The 15,705-nt window shown below is 43.3% G+C and overlaps 2 pseudogenes; both read right to left on the bottom strand.

Annotated features, from left to right (window-relative positions):
• Nucleotides 1–4,937: 4,937 nt before the first annotated feature.
• Nucleotides 4,938–5,480, bottom strand: LOC138846727 (glycine cleavage system H protein, mitochondrial pseudogene; annotated as a pseudogene).
• ORYCUNV1R-PS1536 (vomeronasal 1 receptor oryCunV1R-ps1536 pseudogene) lies at nucleotides 11,591–12,564 on the bottom strand (annotated as a pseudogene).

Genomic DNA, 15,705 nt, shown 5'->3' with positions numbered 1-15,705 from the left:
ATAAGTTAAAATTAGCATCTTCATAGATACTAGCCAAGTCACTTAATCAACTATTAACATCAAAACATGATATGAGGAAGTTGAAATTTTATTTCTGTTTCTTATTTTGCTGTAGAGCTGCTGCTTCACTGCATAAAACAGCACCAGCAAATGCAGTATATTGCAAAAATTAAAATAGTATTGTTCTTTCTCTGGCACCATACAACTAACAAAAACTGTTGTGTATTCCCAGTTACTTCCAATGGAAAGATCATTACATATTTTGACTCCAATCCAGGGATGAGTATAAGCAAGTTACAATATTACATAAGGCTTAAGATAACAATGTGATCCTTGAATTACATTATTTGTAAAACTAGTTTTTACCACAGATCACTTCATGGATTCTGAATACCAGTGCCTAGAGCCTAGTATAAATATCACAAGGTACTGTGAAAAAGATGCATATTAAGTTTATCTGCAATCATTACAAAGTTAGAGTATATTTTCTTCCAGTAGCAGAGTTGAAAGTAGTATTTCTTCCATCAAGATTGCTAAAAGTTGCAATTTTAAGTCCTGTCCACCACTAATTTAAGAGAAAACTGTAGAAATCAACAGGATTGAATCCAAAAAAAAAAAAAAACATTACAAAAAATCAGCCAAACGAGGAGCTGGTTTTTTGAAAAAATAAACAAAATTGACACCCCATTGGCCCAACTAACTAAAAAAAGAAGAGAAAAGACCCAAATCAATAAAATCAGAGATGAAAAAGGAAACATAACAACAGACACCACAGAAATAAAAAGAATCATCAGAAATTACTACAAGGACTTGTATGCCAGCAAACAGGGAAACCTATCAGAAATGGATAGATTCCTGGAAACATGCAACCTACCTAAATTGAACCAGGAAGACATAAAAAACCTAAACAGACCCATAACTGAGACAGAAATTGAAACAGTAATAAAGGCCCTCCCAACAAAGAAAAGCCCAGGACCAGATGGATTCACTGCTGAATTCTACCAGACATTTCAAGAAGAACTGACTCCAATTCTTCTCAAACTATTCAGAACAATCGAAAAAGAGGGAATCCTCATAAATTCTTCCTATGAAGCCAGCATCACCTTAATTCCTAAGCCGGAAAAAGATGCAGCATTGAAAGAGAATTACAGACCAATATCCCTGATGAACATAGATGCAAAAATCCTCAATAAAATTCTCGCCAATAGAATGCAACAACACATCAGAAAGATCATCCACCCAGACCAAGTGGGATTTATCCCTGGTATGCAGGGATGGTTCAACATTCGCAAATCAATCAATGTGATTCACCACATTAACAGACTGCAGAAGAAAAACCATATGATTATCTCAATAGATGCAGAGAAAGCATTTGATAAAATACAACATCCTTTCATGATGAAAACTCTAAGCAAACTGGGTTTGGAAGGAACATTCCTTAATACAATCAAAGCAATTTATGTAAAACCCTTGGCCAGCATCCTATTGAATGGGGAAAAGTTGGAAGCATTTCCACTGAGATCTGGTACCAGACAGGGATGCCCACTCTCACCACTGCTATTCAATATAGTTCTGGAGGTTCTAGCCAGAGCTATTAGGCAAGAAAAAGAAATTAAAGGGATACAAATTGGGAAGGAAGAACTCAAACTATCCCTTTTTGCAGATGATATGATTCTTTATTTAGGGGACCCAAAGAACTCTACTAAGAGATTATTGGAACTCATAGAAGAGTTTGGCAAAGTAGCAGGGTATAAAATCAATGCACAAAAATCAACAGCATTTGTATACACAGGCAATGCCACGGCTGAGGAAGAACTTCTAAGATCAATCCCATTCACAATAGCTACAAAAACAATCAAATACCTTGGAATAAACTTAACCAAGAATGTTAAAGATCTCTATGATGAAAATTACAAAACCTTAAAGAAAGAAACAGAAGAGGATACCAAGAAATGGAAAAATCTTCCATGCTCATGGATTGGAAGAATCAATATCATCAAAATGTCCATTCTCCCAAAAGCAATTTATAAATTCAATGCAATACCAATCAAGATACCGAAGACCTTCTGCTCAGATCTGGAAAAAATGATGCTGAAATTCATATGGAGGCACAAGAGACCTCGAATAGCTAAAGCAATCTTGTACAACAAAAACAAAGCTGGAGGCATCACAATACCAGATTTCAGGACATACTACAGGGCAGTTGTAATCAAAACAGCATGGTACTGGTACAGAAACAGATGGATAGATCAATGGAACAGAATTGAAACACCAGAAATCAATCCAAACATCTACAGTCAACTCATATTTGATCAAGGATCCAAAACCAATCCCTGGAGTAAGGACAGTCTATTCAATAAATGGTGCTGGGAAAATTGGATTTCCACATGCAGAATCATGAAGCAAGACCCCTGCCTTACACCTTACAGAAAAATTCACTCAATATGGATTAAAGACTTAAATCTACGACCTGACACCATCAAATTATTAGAGAGCATTGGAAAAACCCTGCAAGATATAGGTACCAGCAATGACTTCTTGGAAAACACCCCAGAAGCACAGGCAGTCAAAGCCAAAATTAATATTTGGGATTGCATCAAAGTGAGAAGTTTCTGTACTGCAAAAGAAACAGTCAGGAAAGTGAAGAGACAACCGACAGAATGGGAAAAAATATTTGCAAACTATGCAACAGATAAAGGGTTGATCACCAGAATCTACAAAGAAATCAAGAAAATCCACAACATCAAAACAAACAACCCACTTAAGAGATGGGCTAAGGACCTCAACAGACATTTTACAAAAGAGGAAATCCAAATGGCCAACAGGCACATGATAAAATGTTCAAGGTCACTAGCAATCAGGGAAATGCAAATCCAAACCACAATGAGGTTTCACCTCACCCCAGTTAGAATGGCTCACATTCATAAATCTACCAACAATAGATGCTGGAGAGGATATGGGGGGAAAGGGACACTAACCCACTGTTGGTGGGAATGCAAATTGGTTAAGCCACTATGGAAGTCAGTTTGGAGATTCCTCAGAAACCTGAATATCACCCTACCATTCAACCCAGCCATCCCACTCCTTGGAATTTACCCAAAGGAAATGAAATTGGCAAACAAACAAGCTGTCTGCACCTTACTGTTTATTGCAGCTCAATTCACAATAGCTAAGACCTGGAACCAACCCAAATGCCCATCAACAGTAGACCGGATAAAGAAATTATGGGACATGTACTCTACAGAATACTATACAGCAGTCAAAAACAACGAAACCCAGTCATTTGCAACAAGATGGAGGAATTTGGAAAACATCATGCTGAGTGAATTAAGCCAGTCCCAAAGGGACAAATATCATATGTTCTCCCTGATTGGCGACAACTAACTGAGCACCAAAGGGGAAACTTGTTGAAATGAAATGGACATTATGAGAAACAGTGACTTGATCAGCTCTTGTCCTGATGGTTGATGTACAATGTAATACTTTATCCATTTTAGTATTTTTTTTGTTCTAGTACCGTTGGTTGAACTCTGTAATTAACACACAATTATTCTTAGGTGTTTAAATTTTAACTGAAAAGTGATCCCTGTTAGGAATTTGGAAAACATTATGCTGAGTGAAATAAGCCAGTCCCAAAGGGACAAATACCACTTGTTCTCCTTGATAGATGACAACTAACTGAGCACCAAAAAGGAAACCTGTTAAAGTGAAATGAACACTATGAGAAACGGTGACTTGATCAGCCCTCACCCTGACTGTTGATGAGCAACTTGATATGTTATCCCTCTTAGTATTTTTTTGTTTGTTCTACTTAATACTTTTGGTTGAATACTGTAATCAATACACAATTCTTCTTAAGTGCTGAAACTTAACTGAAAAGTAATCACTGTTAAATATAAGAGTGGGAATAAGAGAGGGAAGAGATGTGCAATTCAGGACATTCTCAAGCTGACTTACCTCAAACGACAGAGTTAGAAACATACCAGGGGATTCCAATTTAATCCCATCAAGGTGGCATGTACCAATGACATTTCACTAGTCCCAGTGATCAATTTCAGTTCACAATTGATCATAATGATAGGACTAAGAACCAAAGGGATCACAGAAACAAGAATAGTGTCTGCAATTACTAGCTGATAGAATCAAAAAGGGAGAGAATGATCCAACATGGGAAGTGAGATACACGGCAGACCCATAGAATGGCAGATGTCCTAAACAGCACTCTGGCCTCAGAATCAGCCCTTAAGGCATGCGGATCCAGCTGAAAAGCCCATGAGAGTATTTCAGGCATGGAAAGCCAACACACTCTGAAAAAAAAAAAAAAAACCTAAATGAAAGATCTCTGTGAGTGAGATCCCAGTGGAAAGAACAGGTCATCAAAGAAGGAGGTACCCTTCTCTGAAGGGAAGAGAGAACTTCCACTTTGACCATGGCCTTGTCTAAAAATTATCAGAGTCGGTGAACTCAGGGGGCTTCCATAGCCTTGGCAGCTCATGACAAGAGCCTAGGTTGATTACTGATGCCATAAACAAGAGTGTCAATTTGTTAAGTCAACAACAGGAGTCACTGTGCACTTACTCCTCATGTAGGATCTTTGTCCTTAGTGTGCTGTACATTGAGATTTAATGCTATAACTATTACTCAAACAGTATTTTTCACTTTATGTTTTTGTGTGGGAGCAAACTGTTGAACTCTTTACTTAATGTATGCTAAACTGATCTTCTGTATATAAAGAGACACGAAAATGAATCTTGATGTGAATGGAAGGGGAGAGGGAATGGGAAAGGGGAGGGTTGTGGGTGGGAGGGACGTTATGGGGGGAAGCCATTGTAATCCATAAGCAGTACTTTGGAAATTTATATTCATTAAATAAAAGTTAAAAAAAAAAAAAACACGAAAAAAAAAGAGAAAACTGTGCTGGAATAAGTTATTCCATACTAGTTCATGTAAGGGTTCCACTTTAATTTCTCAATAGATTTTATGTATTTCTCATAGGCTTCTTCACTCATTAGTTCATCTAGTTCTGAAGGGTTACTCAGCGTCATCTTGATCAGCCAACCATCTTCATAACAAGATTTGTGGACAAGTCCTGGGTTTTCTGCAAGGGCTTCATTAATTTCAGTTACTTCTGATAGAGGAGAATAAAGTTCGCTAGCAGCTTTCACACTTTCCAAGGCACCAAATTCATCTTGTTTTTTCAATTTTGTCCCAACTTCAGGCAGACTGCAATAAACAACATCTCCCAAAGCTTCCTGTGCAAAATTGCTGATTCCCACTGTTCCACTACCATTTTCTGTTGTTATCCATTCATGTTTCTCTGTGAGTTTACGCACCGAGATCAGAGCGGGTCCAGTGCCCAGCGTCGGAACGGTGCCCGCCCACAGCCACCAGGGCAGAGGCGAGCAGGGCTCAGCGGGCGCAGAGGCCGTGAGCAGCCTACAAGTCGCGGCCCGCACGCTCCACACCACTCGCAGCGCCATGTTCACAGTTTAGGAATATGTATTTTTATATAATTCACTACAATAGAAAATCAATATAATATACTAAATGTATCCCAGCTTAATTGGAAGTCTTTAGTATGAACAAATTCAACACAGTCCTTTAGATGCAATTTCTTTTGGGTTGACAGCAACACTTTTTGTTATATTTTATGTCCTATAAATGCCAATAAGTCTATCTAAAATCTCAAACATGTGGTTTCAAAGAGAAATTATGATGAACTGGGCATTTTTGTTCACATATATACAATGCAACAATGGACACATTTTTAAAATCAAAGGCTGCATCAGTTTCATCCATGAAGTAAAGGGGAGTGGGTTTGTAATGATGGAAAGCAAACTCTAAAGCCAAGGAACGAAGTGTTTTCTCTCCTGCTGAATGGTTGAAGATCTTCCAACTTTCCTGAGGTGGTGGAACACTGCACAGGATTCCTTCAGAGAAAGGATCCAAGCTGTCTCTAAGCTCCAGTTCAGCTTCCCCTCCCAAGGTAAGCATCTGGTAATTCTCTTTAATTTGTTACTATATAAAAGTCTGCCATAAATTTATTAAGCCTGTGTTTCCGCAGATCTTCATATGCTTGTCTAAAATTATCTCTTTCATAAGTAATATTGTCCAATTCCTCCTTCTTTTTATATTCTGCAATGGCACCAAGGTTTGGTTTCATTTCATGACACTGGGCTACCAAAAGTGAAATCTGACTTGTTATGGAATCTGTATTCTTGATTACTTCAAAATCTTCTTAGCTCAAACTGAAACTTCTTCAACAGGATTATCTTTCACGGGATACAATGATTTTTTAAGATTTATTTATTTATTTGAAAGTCAAAGTTACACAGAGAGAGGAGAGGTAGAGGTAGAGAAAAGTCTTCCACCCACTGGTTCTCTCTCTAATTGCCGGCAATGGCCAGAGCTGCACCAATCCAAAGCCAGGAGCCAGGAGCTTCTTCCGGTCTCTCATGTGGGTGCAAGGACCCAAAAACTTGGGCCATCTTTCACTGCTTTCCCAGGCCATAGCAGAGAGCTGGATCAGAAGTGGAGCACCCAGGACTCAAACCAGCACCCACATGGGATGCTGACACTGCAGGTGGCGGCTTTACCCGCTACGTCTCAGTGCCACCCCCTCAATGGTATTTTTGAGATCTCTGTTGCGTTTGTATTTCTTATGACCTCTGTTGCTTTATCCTCAAGACTTTTTAGCTCTGCTGTTCGGTCTTCTACTTCTTTCTCAGTATCTTTTATTTCTTTCTCTGTACTAATCACAGATTCTTGTGCTTTTTAAAGATTTCTGTCAGCCATCTTGAATGCTACTTGGACTTTTGTAGTAGCAGAAGTACATTCATCTAATTACTTATTTATTTTATCAAGTTTGTCTTCTTGGGCCTTGAGTTTATGGTTATAGTGATCCTGTGTAATCATTTAACCTGAGCTTCCACAGTACCTGCTTTCTTAGCCACAGCATCACATAAAGCACTAACATTTTCTTCTAGCAAGTTCTGCTTTCTTGGTCAGGGGCTGCAGTAAATTCATTAGTTTCAAGTTCCTCCACTTGGACAGTCAGATACTTTTCTTGCTCTGAGAGTTGCTGGATGCTCGCAGTGAACTCGTAGTTAATCTTTACCTGACACATAATCCTACACAGTGCAGAGTACAGTGTGGGACTTAGGTCCCTAAGAATGTTCTGCAATGAGCAAACCAGGACATTAGCAAACCTCTCACCTCAAATGTTCGTCTGTTCAAAAACCCCTAAGAAACTGTATATTTTAGAGAGTCTAGACTGCCTGAGGCTCCTAGAAGCAGAGGGAGCAATTGCTGGTGCAGATTCTGGGACAGCTGAGCTATATGCACCCCAGTAATTGTGGGCCTGAAGTGTGAGGCAGGACTGGCGGCAGTAGAGGAGGCCGGCTCCAGAGAAGGGATTGAAGGGCATCCAAAGCATGCATAGTAAGTAGCTGGTTTTGGGTTAGCCTAAGTTAGGTCTCCAATCTGTTCTCAGGTTGTCTTGTGTTATTGGCAGTGTTGAAACTCAGACTCCAGCCTCCAGAATTGTGCAGAAATAAGTTTGTGTTGCTTCAAGTCACCCAGGATGTGGGGACCTGTTACAGCAGCTCTTGGAATAAAAGTCTCTGCCACCCCTTTTCCTCTGCCATGTCCAGGACTTCACGCCCCCAGGGTCTCCATGCAGGGGCATCACATCCCCGTGACCCCTTCATTAGTAGGTTCCTACAGCAAATTACAAGGTTTCTGGCTTTCTGAAGGGTAACACATTGTTTAGTTCCCACTTTGAGGCAGGGAATCAGGCCCGCCAGCAGGCAGCCCCATTGCCTCAGCCTTTCAGTAAGGGCAAAAAGAGGCCACGGTAGAAGCACGTACTAGACTGAGTGACCCTCTGCTGAACCAAGAACAGAGGAGTGTGGGCCCAAACCCAGGCTTCTCTCAAAAATCTAACCCAAGAAATCACAAGTGAACAGAATTCTGAGGGCACCCCCTAATAGCTTAAGGACTGCCACAGGGCCCCACTGTTTTTAAAAAAAATGTTTATTTCTAGGCCGGCGCCGTGGCTCACTAGGCTAATCCTCCACCTAGCGGCACCGGCACACTGGGTTCTAGTCCCGGTTGGGGCACCGGATTCTGTCCCGGTTGCCCCTCTTCCAGGCCAGCTCTCTGCTGTGGCCCGGGAAGGCAGTGTAGGATGGCCCAAGTGCTTGGGCCCTGCACCCCATGGGAGACCAGGAAAAGCACCTGGCTCCTGGCTCCTGCCATCGGATCAGCGCGGTGCACCGGTCACAGTGCGCTGGCCGCGGCGGCCATTGGAGGGTGAACCAACGGCAAAGGAAGACCTTTCTCTCTGTCTCTCTCTCTCACTGTCCACTCTGCCTGTCAAAAAATAAAAAAATAAAAAAATGTTTATTTCTTTATTTGAAAGGCAGAATATCAGAGAGGCAAACACAAACACACACACACACACATACACCCTCACAGAAAGAGAGAGAGAGAGAAAGTCTTCTACCCACTAGGTCATTCCCAAGTGGCTTCAATTGCCAGAGCTGTGTGTATCCAAAGCCAGGAGCCAGGAGTTTCCTCGGAGTCTCCCACATGGGTACAGGAGCCCAAGGACTTGAGTGGTCTTCCATTGCCTTCCCAGGCCATAGCAGAAAGCTGGATCAGAAATGGAGCAGGGGCTGGCACTGTGGTGCAGCAGGTTAAGCCACTGCCTGCAACACTAGCATCCCATATGGGTGCCAGTTCAAGTCCCTGCTGCTCCACTTCCAACCAGCTCTCTGCTATGGCCTGGGAAAGTAGTAGAAGATGGCCCAAGTCCTTGGATCACTGCACCTGCATGGGAGACCTGGAAGACTCTCCCAGCTCCTGGCTTTGGATTGGCACAGCTCTGGCCCTTGCAGCCATCTGGAGAGTGAACCAGCAGATGGAACACCTCTCTCTCTCTCTCTGCCTCTGCCTCTCTGTAACTCTGCCTTTCAAATAAATAAATACTTTTAAAAAAAAAGTATAGCAACTGGGACTCAGACCAGTGCCCATATGGGATGCCAGCACCACAGCTGGCAGCTTTACCAGTTACACCACAGTGCTGGCCCCTGGACCCCACCTTCTAAAGGATACACCACCACCAAATAGTGCCACCCAGGGACCAAGCCTCTAACACATGGACCCTCGCTCAAACTGAAATCCAAACCAGAGCACCCCTTTCCCTGATTTTTTTTCTCTGCTCTGTCACTCTCTTGCATGCTTTCACCTCTCCAAACACTCCAGCTTTCCCCACATGCACCTCCACCTAAAGTGACAACACTCACTCCCCTGTGTCACACGCTGTGAAGAACACCCTGGGGGCCGTGGCAGTGTAGGAAGGACTACTGATGACGGAGATGACCTCTGTTTTCAGGGAGCCAGAGGACTGTGATTAGCACTGGTGTTTTTTTAAGATTTATTTATTTATTTGAAAGGCAGAGTTACAGAGAGGCAGAGTCAGAGGCGGAGAGAGAGAGAAAGAGAGAAAGAGAGGCCTTCCATCTGCTGGTTCACTCTCCAATTGGCCTCAATGGCCAGAGCTGGTTCAATCTGAAGCCAGGAGCCTCTTCCAGGGCTCCCACATGGGTGCAGGGGCCCAAGGACTTGACCAAGCAGCAGCAGAGAGCTGGAGCATAAGTGGAGCAGCCGATACTTGAACCCGTGCCCACATGGGATGCTGGCACTGCATGTGGTGTATTTACCTGCTATGCCACTGCACTGGCCCCAGCACTGTCTTTTCACATAGGAGCAGCTCATTTGGTGGCACTCATTCATGGTGGGTGAGTGGGATTTGGGAGCCAGAGTGTGACTACATGACTGTCTGTCATTGTATGTTTCTTTTTTTTTTTTTTTTTTTTTTTTGGACTGCAGCCAGGAACTAGGTGTTTCTCCTGGTCTCCCATATGGGTGCGGGGCCCAACTACTTGGGCCATCCTCCACTGACTTCCGAGGCCACAGCAGAGAGTTGGACTAGAAGAGGAGCAACTGGGACAAAATCTGCTGCCCCAACCAGAACTAGAACCCGGGGTACCAGCGCTGCAGGCGAAGGAATAGCCTAGGGAGCCATGGCACCAGCCCATTGTATGTTTCGATATGAATGTGTACCTCCTGTGGGCATCAGTGTAAGCGTATGACTGAAAATGTGTGAGTATGTGGGTGGCTGCATGTGGTGTGTGGGGGTGAATGTGATTGTACATTTGAGTGTGTGAGTGTCCGTGCCTGTGTGTCCTTCCCTTGTAACTTTGCGGGTGTAGGCTATCTGTGTGTGTACACCGGATGAGTTATTCACATTCACAACTCAAGCCTCTGGGCTGGGTTACAGCTCAAGCTTTATGTCTTGGTTCTAAATGTGAACTCTTGACTTATACTCATATTTTATGTTACATTATTAATTCCAGGGCCCAGTGCTGTGGCACAGCAGGTTAACACCCTGGCCTGACGCGCCAGCATCCCATATGGGAACCGGTTCAAGTCCAGGCTGCTCCTCTTCAGAACTAGCTCTCTACTATGCCCTGGGAAAGCAGTAGAGGATGGCCCAAGTCCTTGGTCCCCTGCACCCGCGTGGAAGTCCCAGAGGAGGCTCCTGGCTCTTGGCTTCTTTGCAGCCAATTGAGGAGTGAACCAGCAGATAGAAGACCTTACTCTCTGTCTCTGTCTCTCTCTCTCTCTATCTGCTTCTTGTCTCTCCTTGTAACTCTGCCTTTCAAATAAATAAATCTTTAAAAAGCTATTAATTACAAAAGTAATAAAGGTTTATTCCAGAAAGTTCACAAAAAACTAAAGTGTGAGAACTGTGCAAATGATTTAATTCTCCTGAACTGAGAGAGTTGAGCAGGACCTGTGATATCTAGAGAACGGTGGGATCTGCTTATGAGCCTTCACATCCTGACACTTGTGAGAGGTTCATTTACAACCCTCTGTCATCTGCAGACCTGTTCCTTCCAAAATTGCATTCACTTCATCCTGGTCATGGAGCATATTTAGTGTTTGCGTCCCACCTGCACCAGGCTGACCCATCTTCCTGTGTCCCACTTTGTGTTACGCTTTTGCCCCCTGACCTTCATTATTCCAATGTTTAGCCAAAAGTATTGATGGCCTGTTGATCATGTCCCATAAGTAGTATCATATATTATGTAGTAGTATCAAATAAATGCTATCTCCTAGGACATAAAACACAACATCCACAACCTAGCCTTCAAAGCCACAACAATTAAAACCTATTTTCCTTCCTGTCTTCTAGCTTCATTCCAGGCCTCTCCCATTCTAACCCAGAGCTATCCCCACTCACTACAAAGTGCTTATTGATGCATCTCACATGCTGCTGTGTTTAATAGATTTAACCCTACAATTAAATGACCAATGAAATCTAGGAAACAAAAGCACATACTCGGGGAAATTTCCAGTATCTGCACTGTTTCAGAGCAAAGCATTTTATTCCTGTACAACGAACCCACATAATGTGACCACTACTAAAATAGAGTTGTATGAATATGAATACTCACAAGGTATTACAACAATTTCAGGTCCTGTTGCTATCACTTACTGTTGAAGCCGGATCTCTGTCTCTTCACAGCTTTCTCTGCCCTGAGACCAGCTCACAGTCATGTTTCAGAGCCTTTGATGCACAGGTGCACCACGTCTTGACCACAACAAAAATCAGACCTTTTATATTCTCCTGAATTGAGAGAATTGTCTCTTTCTTCCAGTACACACTGTGTTTGTGACTCAGGAGAATAAAGGGACTGGCAGTTGGAAGGCAAGCATTAACTAAGGCTGAGGTGTTCAACAGCCACCAGCGGTCTCATCCAAAACATGAAAATAAATAAAGATGATGGAAAAAAAGGAACCCAAGCACACAAATGTGCTCACTAGGATTCTTTGGGGAGCTGTGATCTCGGGCAGCATCTTGGCAAGATGTTGCTCTTATGAATGTGTTGGACCCTCTTCCTGTGCCAGTGCAGAATGAAAACCGTGGAGCCACTGGCCCAGAGCATAAGCAGAAACCACAAGACATCATGGCAGGTCGACAACATTCCAACTGCTGTGTCTGTCTTGGTCACCTGGGGCAGCAGAACAGTATCCAAAATCTATAGTTTTTGTCATATTCTCATTTCTCAATTTGTCACTCATAAGTTTAGGAATCTCTGATATTTATCGGCATGTGCAAGAGCCAGCACAGGACACTGGAAAGGCTAATGACCTTTGGAGCTTTGGCTTTGATTCTGCCCATCTGGAGTTCATGGGGCTGATGGTGATGGCCTGGAAGACACTCAAGAGGCAGGTGGTGCTGATGGAGGCACCCCTGGCCACTCTGTGCTCGTAGACACAGCCTGCATCGAAGATCACTGAGGCAATGCTTCAGCCCAAGAGCTGCAGTGGTCTCTGGGATTCCTCTGGAGAGAATGACCAGGAGTTGGCCACAGCTAGGTGCCTGAGAATCAAACCTGTGCACAGTGGCTTACATCCTGTGAAGGAACTGAAACGATGGCCACCCAGAAACGAGGAATCCCATAGGATTCCCAGCAAAATCTGGAAGAGAAGATGTTCCAACTGTTGACTCTATGTTGTCCTCTCTTTTTTCCAGGGGTCTGACTATAACATTCAAAGCAGAGGGTTCTGCATGGAGACGTGGGCTGGGGTACTTCTTATAAAAATAATCCAGAATTCATGGCTAAACCATTCTCTTCACAGAGAATTTCTTTCTTCAGAATATTTCCAAACTTGGCTGTGTTGCTTTACAGAGGATTTACAAGGCATAGCTCAGAGTGACTAATGCTTACCTAGTCTCTCTAGTTTAACAGTCATAAGACCACACGGGGCAGTGCTATGGCATGTTAGGCAGGTTAAGCCACTGCCTGCCGTGCCAGCATCCCATATGGGCCCACATCCAAGTCCCGGCTGCCCCACTTCCAATACAGCTCCAAGCTTACCCACCTGGGAAAGCACTGGAAGATGGCCAAAGAGCAAGGCTCCTGCATCAGCCTGGCCCAGTATGGGTGTTGGAGCCATCTGGGGAGTAAACCAGTGGATGGAAGATCAGTCTCTATCCCTCTCTCTCAGTCTCTCTCTCTCTCTCTCTCTCTCTCTCTCTCTATCTCATCTCCCTCTCTCTGTGTAACTCTTCCAAATAAGTCTTGCAAAAAAGACCATTATTATGACCTAGTTATATTTTCCTTTCAAGATAAAGTTCATTAGGCTAAATGGAGTCATTTTACTCATCTAAATATTGGTGGAGTCAATCATTGAATTTGGTAGCCTGGTCATGGTTACATTGGTAATTTGTACTGTGCTATACAATCAGAGAGAAACATCATCATCATTAAGTAATCCAAGGACCCAAGCCATCTTCTACTTCTTTGCCAGGCCACAGCAGAGAGATGGATCAGAAGTGGAGCAGCCAGGTCTTGAATCGGCTCCCATATGGCATGCCAGCGCATTAGACCAGGGCATTAACCCACAGCACCACAGCACCGGTCCCCTAAAATAAAATTCTGAGATGTGTTCTTTTGTGAATTGAATGCATTTAAATGGAGGAAACACAAGAATGAGCTTGAACATGACAGAATTTAAAACTAGGCAGAGCATCAAAGGATGCATTTGAACCTGAAGGACACTGAAGTCCTAAATGCCCTGCTGTCTGAAATCCTCAAGCAGAAATACAACTTTTCCTGAAAGTCTTCTTCCTAGCTTCAGAAAGCAAGATTGTCCCACCTGGATCAACAGACAACATTGATTTTCAGGACAGGTATAATTACACTACCATCTCCATAAACATGTGTCAACCTGGTGTGAGAGAAACATGATTTTTTCAGCAATTGCCACTCAGCCATGTTGGTAAACAGAGATGAATGATCCCATTAGCACTGCCCAACTCCTCACATGCACAGCAGTGTTACTGAAATAACTTGAGGAATCATGTACATTTCTCTATGATTTCTATACTGCAGGCTGCAATTATAATTGCGATTTCTGAATTAGACTCCTCACAAAAACTAGGCTTTATTACTTTTTGTAGCTTTTATTTAATGGATGCAAATTTCATAGGTACAACTTTAGGACTATAATGGTTCTTCCCCCACAGCCACCCTCCCAGCCCCACTCCCATCCTGCCTCCTCCTCCAGTTCCAGGAGTTGGGATGAACATTTGGCACAGCTGCTAAGGCACCACTTGGAACTGAAGTGCTTAGGTTCAAGTCCCAGCTCCCTGTAATGGGCATCCTGGAGATGCTCACGTTCTTGGGGCCTTGCTCCCTACAGGGGAGATCCAGATTGTGTCTTCAGGCTGGCCCAGCACCAGCTATTGTGTACTTCTGACGACTGAGTCAGTGGTGTGGATCTCCCTCACCCTATTTTCTACCTATTTATCTACATCTGCATCTCTATTTCATCTCGATCTCTGCCTTTCAAATCAATAAACTTTTTAAAAACAGTCACCCTTAGAAGGGTTCCTGGAAACACACTGGGAGCAGTTAGAGATTGGTGTAGGATCTCAGATCCCCAGTCGCTCTCCACAAGCTCAGCCCAAGTCTAAGAATTACTTTTTCTTCCTCTGTGGCTTTTGCACCTCCTATGAAACCCTTTTGCCAAACAGACCACTTATCCATACGCAGCCCCTGGTGTGCCTCCTTCCTTTACAAACTGTCTCCACATTGAAGGAGAAAATACTCAGCTGACTTCTCCAGGCTGCCAGGAAGTTGGGCTCAGGGGACAGATGCGACCCCCTGCTTGTGTGCAGGGGAAGCAGCCAGACCACAAGATACCAGTTCATGACTCCATGGCCTCAACTCCCCACAGAAACACATTTATCGCCTCACTAGAACTGTCAGTGACAGTAGAGAAGAATCACAAAACTAAAGTAGCAAAGCTTTCTCCCAGTTCCCAATTCACAGAAACAATTAAAAGTTTGTAATGAGCACCTCCAGAGAAATTTCCAGAGTTTGGAAGAATCTCTTCCATTTTCATAATACCTGGAGGCAGACTGACTCTCACAGGTGGAGGCAGGCAAGGGGGCGGTGATGAGGTAACCACAGGGAAACTAGAGGAGTGTTTGCAATGTTGGATTCTCAAAAATAGTATACATCATTATGTGCAATGTGTTTTTTCAAATACATATAGGTTGTGAAAGGCTATACTGAGCTAATTAATATATACACTGCTTAGCATACTTTTGTGGAAAGAACACTTAGAATTTATTCTCTTGGAGGTGTCCAAGAATATAGCACAATGTTATTGGCTCTGTACAGCAGCCACTATTCTTTACTTCTGTGAATTCAAATTCCTACACTTCCCAAGCAAGAGTATATGGGATCATGGAGTATGTGTCCCTCTCCTGTGCCTTCCTCTTCTAACTTACTGGAGTGTCTTCAGATTCATCCATGTTGTTGAAAATGACATAGCATCACTCTTTTTCAATCATCATCACTGAAAGAATGCAGTGCTTAAAACTATCATCAAAATCTTAACTTATAGGTAAAAATCCAGGGGCCTGGGCTGTGGTGCAGCAGGTTAAAGCCCTGGCCTGAAGTGCCAGCATCCCATATGGGCACCAGGTCTAGTCCTGGCTGCTCCTCTTCCAATTCAGCTCTCTGCTATGGCCTGGGAAAGCAGTAGAAGATGACCCAAGTCCTTGAGACCCTGCACCTGTGTGGGAGACCCAGAAGAAACTCCTAGCTCCTGGCTTCG

This window comes from Oryctolagus cuniculus, chromosome 18 (assembly GCF_051225735.1).
Source record: "Oryctolagus cuniculus isolate XC-2025 breed Fujian yellow rabbit chromosome 18, ASM5122573v1, whole genome shotgun sequence".
Taxonomy (NCBI): Eukaryota; Metazoa; Chordata; class Mammalia; order Lagomorpha; family Leporidae; genus Oryctolagus; species Oryctolagus cuniculus.
This window is presented reverse-complemented; position numbering and strand designations above follow the sequence as displayed.